A 4,909-nucleotide genomic window follows, 5' to 3' on the forward strand; every position below is an offset into this window, starting at 1 on the left:
TTAATCAGTGTTACTCTTGTTCTTCAGATGGGAAAGGCAGCGGACTTAGGCGAGTTTGACAAAGGCCAAATTATAATGGCCAGACGACTGGGTCAGAGCATATTCGAAACGGCACGGCTGGTGCGATGCTCACGGTCAGCCGTGGTTAGTAATTGCCGAAAGTGGTCCGAGGAGGGAAAACCTACGAACCGCCGGCGAAGTGTTGGACGATCACGGCTCATGGATGCTCGAGGTAAGCTGACCACGGTTCACCGGCGACAGCGCCTACAATGGGTACGCGAGCATCGACCTTGAGTGATTTGAAGAAGGTCGTCTGGTCCGATGAATCACGTTTCCTGTTGCACCATATGGACAGCCGGTATGTGTGCGTTGTTTACCTGGGGAAGTGATGGCGCTTGGATACGAAAACAAGCCAGTGGAGGCGGTGTCATGCTTTGGGCGATGTTCTGCTGGGATACCCTGAGTTCAGTCATCCATGTGCCGGGAACTCTCACGTTTACCGCCTATTTAAACATCATGGAGTGCCCCAAGTCGTCTCGGCATGCAGAAGCGGTAATTCGAGCTCCTTGATACTTTGTTTAATTTGAGTGTTTAAAGTGCCTCATACATCTGGAATTATGTTCTTCCCTAGACAAGTTTAGAAGAGGATTCCGTTGGCGAGACATTTTTTGTTGTTTTCTGGGATCTTTTTGATAGATCTTAAAGTTAATTATTCACCGTCTTTGTCAATGGTTAGGTCGCCAAGCCACCATTTGTAGGAAATTGAAAAGAGCGGTTTTCGATCTTTTCGGAGCTGCCACGCTAATGTCTAGCAAACTGTGACTGGGGGAGGGATCACTCCCTGTGTTTTTAGTCAGCAATTGTGTGCTTACGATAATACGCTTAACAAGGTCAAGGATAATGTCACGTGGCGACAAGGTTAGGGATTATACATTCTCCACCCTAATTGTACTTTTCTCCTCTTATGCCCACATGCACAACGTTTTCTGAAACTTTTCGCCTGATTTAAACTAAGTTTACGATGTTTCATGTTTTCTGTGTGCCCCCCCCCCCACTTCTAGAAACTTTCTTTAGCAGATGTGAAACTTCCACTGGGCTTATCCTGCGGGAAAATGAAGACTGTTTTAGCAGAGAGCCTACGGTCGGATCCTACTAGTTGTAATGACTGGGACAAAGAACACCCTTCTCCAACATGCTTGGTTAGGATAAAAAGGGACATAATGGGTATCTACAATGAACGTCCTCCAGGGCTGTTTATTGTCTCAGATGAAAAGATATTACAAAGATTCATGCACTTATAATAGGCTCCTTTGATACTCCTTATGAGGAAAGATTTTTTTACTTACAAATTCGTTGCCCACCAGACTATCCTATACAGCCACCAAGAGTAAAATTAATGACTAATGGAGAAGGTAGGGTTCGATTCAACCGGAATCTGTACAAAAATGGCAAAGTGTGCCTCAGCATTCTAGGAACTTGGTCTGGTCCATCATGGAGTCCTGCTCAGAGTATCTCTAGTGTTTGAATATCTATTCAGTCATTAATGAATGAAAATCCATACTTCAATGAACCTGACTTTGAGAAGGAGGGAAGTCCAGGTGACAGTGCCAGTTATAATGATATCATCAGACATGAGACTGTTCGAATTGCTGTGTGCGATATGTTAGAAGGTGCCTCATTAGACACGGTTGATTGTCCACAGGCCTTACGGGATATTATGGAAAGATCATTTACAGAATTTTATGACTACAATGACTACAGTAAACAGCAAACTTCATTTGACGAACCAGCCTATGTCAGATCCTTTTGGTGAGAAACGGGGTGTTTTTGATTATGCTTCAGTACAAAGGAGACTGCAGGCCATTAAAGCTACCCTGGATGAAAAGAGATCGATTCAACTTGATAGTGATGGACATACTGATTCGGATTCATCAAAGTGATTGTCCCATTAGTTTTCTCATGACACAAATCATTTCTGTACAGTCTTTGTTGCAGGACCACATGTACATATGTAGATTTTTTTTTCTCTTTTTTTCGTTTGTTTAGCATTTTGGATTGAATCATTGAGGCATGCATTTATAAAATTACCAATTTTAGTGTTGAGCCCTGTTTTTACAGGTTCCCTGTTGAGAGAAAATGTTTTTTGCATAACAAATATCAATTTACACATGATTATACCATGTGTTTATGCCTTTTTTCTTTAGTTCTTTTTATGGATATAGTTAACAAACTGAATAATAATGATGTTGAAAAATAAAGCGAGGTATGTAAGGATCTATTACTACTTCATGAGCACTGAGAGATATTCATATTTTTACAGTAAAAGTTCATTATATCCATAAAAGAGTTTTATTTTTGTCAAGGTATTCATATTTTTATTATTTTTTTTCTTCCTCATTGTGATGTTTATAAGGTGGTATAAGACCTCATTGTCTTTTATGCTCTCTCAGTTTAAATATCAGTTATTAAAAATTTTGTTCCTCTATTTTCATGACCAACAGTTTTGCCAGTACCTCAGCTTTTAATTTTTTATTTCAGAATCTGTATAATTATTTTCTTAGTCTTATAATTAGGTTACATGCAGTGAAACAAAATTTTTGAAATTTTATAGTCTGAAGAAAAGATGTAATTTAGCAGATTCAATTTGGTGCTCTACATTCCATTTTCCTGTAATGATTGATCCCTTAGAAATAAATATTATTTTTGCTCAGTGGTTTTGTCTTTGAAGAAATCACTAGCAAATTATTATAGAATTTTGTAAACATTAAAGACTACTATTTGGAGTCTTCTTAAAGTTATTCAGAAAATCGAATTTTAATCATTTTTGCTTATAGTTTGAATGTGTGCTGTAAAACTTAATCACTCAGCTGCTGAGTATTTTTTCCTAAGCTAAGTTTGCCTCTTCTGTATACCAAATATGATTTAGATACATAATGTATAAATTGGAAATATTTTTTATTTAGGCACTTAGAGGATGCTGAATAGTAATAATCATGAATTAAAATTTAAATGATGCTTTAAAAAAAAAAGACTGTCATCGTATTTATCGTCCCCAAAAACTTCTAATAATAATAATAATAATAAAAACCTTGTTCTGTTCATTTAGAGGTTTTTCCACTTGAGCTCTTCCTATTTTTTCACACGTGACGAGAAGGCTACAGGCCAATGCTCGGTTCCTATTTATCATAGAACCATCATTTTGCTCCTTTTTAGGAGAATACTAACGGCGACCCGATTATCTGGAAACCGCTGTTTTCCGTATTTCGAAAATCATGTCCGCTGCAGACCATAATATTATTGATAAATGTCAGGAAATTACTCCTGAAACTGTCCTAACTGTAGGCCTACAGTATGATACGGAGAACTCCAGGCCTACTCCAGCCTCCAATAAGAAAACATTTCCGAAATCAGAAATGGAACCAAATCCCAAAGTGAACGAAAGGAACTACAAGACTGACCTTCCCAGCAAGAAGAAAATGAGGATGAAGAGACCCTACTGGATCCCACTCTACCTGACGGTCCCGTTTTAGAACAGGTTCTCTACCTGAGAACTGCACTTGAAACTTTAATGAAGACAACCAACAGCAGAATCAGTACAGCTCTGCGCGCATAGTTTCCCTATGGACAAAGTTGGAAACCATCTTACTTGCAACGCACCTCGAATGAGAGAAGGCAGTGGCTAAACTCGAGGCATATCTTGATGGTAGGGATAATCAAATGCAACAGCGCGCCCCTACATATGCAGACGCGCTGCGGACCCCCAAAAATGCCCAACAAACAACTGAATCAGGAAACTCAGCCAAACGGAAAACACTTCTACAAAAAACACATCTGGTCATTGTTAGACCTACTTCTACAGAAGATCTTCACACAAGTGAGGAAGTAAAAAATATAGTGGTCGCAAATTTAGCAGAAGACCAGAAAATCACAAAAATTAAATCTGTGCGGAAGACACGTAATATTGGTGTCATCATTGAAACTGGGACGAAAGAGGAAGCTAACAAAATTATTAGTAACCCCAAAATACAAACACTTGGCCTACAGGCTGCGCCCCTGAAAAGAAAGAGGCCCAGCATAATAATTTATGACACCGAAAAGGACCTAACCCCAGCAACACTCCAGGATGAACTATATAGACAAAACCTCCAACAGGATCACCTCGATGTTGAACAAAATGACCTCGTTTTCCTGAAATTTCAAAAAAATGCCAAGTTGGGAAATTCTACCAACTGGGTAGAGGAGCTTTCCTCCGCAGCCTGGAGAACAATAAGTCAACAAAATAGTGTTCATAAATTGGGGCAGTCACCGCTTCAAGGAGCATGTGGCCGTCCCCAAATGCTACAAGTGTTGTCGTTTTGGGCACACGACACGCACGTGTACCCAAGCTCAACCCACATGTGAACACTGTGCTGAAAGAGGCCACGACTTTAACTCGTGCCCTAAAAAAGAAGACCCACCGATTTGCGCAAACTGCAAATCAATGAAAATGCAGGCAGATAATTCGATCCGGGACAATAAATACCGGTCTATACTACCGGGTATTTATTGTCCGATTATGGGGACTTACCTTAAACCATTAATGGTTTAAGGTAATTAATTGGTTGTTAATGGTTTAAGGTAATTAATTAACCATTAATTAATGCCCAATGAACTAAAGCAGTTGCAGCGTAGTTGAAGGAAAAAGGCGGATGAGGAAAACCTCGATATCCTCTTTCTTCCAGAGCCATACTCCCATTGTAAAGCAGTCAGAGGGTATCCGTTGACTTATAAGATCGTTCAAGTGGACGGCGAGACCCCATGGGCGGCTGTTCTAGTCAGGAACCTTGATCTCACTGTCACCAAAATACCACATTACTGTCTTCCCTGGGCAGCCTGGACCAATGACAGCAAGGGGCGGACAACACATCTA

The 4,909-nt window shown here is 40.0% G+C and overlaps 1 pseudogene; it reads left to right on the plus strand.

Moving 5' to 3' along the window:
• The first annotated feature begins 1,112 nt into the window (after positions 1–1,112).
• On the plus strand, positions 1,113–1,940 carry LOC150076118 (ubiquitin-conjugating enzyme E2 Z-like; annotated as a pseudogene).
• Positions 1,941–4,909: the final 2,969 nt, after the last annotated feature.

The sequence above is a fragment of the Mastigoproctus giganteus genome, chromosome 13 (genome assembly GCF_048544385.1).
Source record: "Mastigoproctus giganteus isolate SK-2022 chromosome 13, ASM4854438v1, whole genome shotgun sequence".
NCBI classification, from domain to species: Eukaryota; Metazoa; Arthropoda; class Arachnida; order Uropygi; family Thelyphonidae; genus Mastigoproctus; species Mastigoproctus giganteus.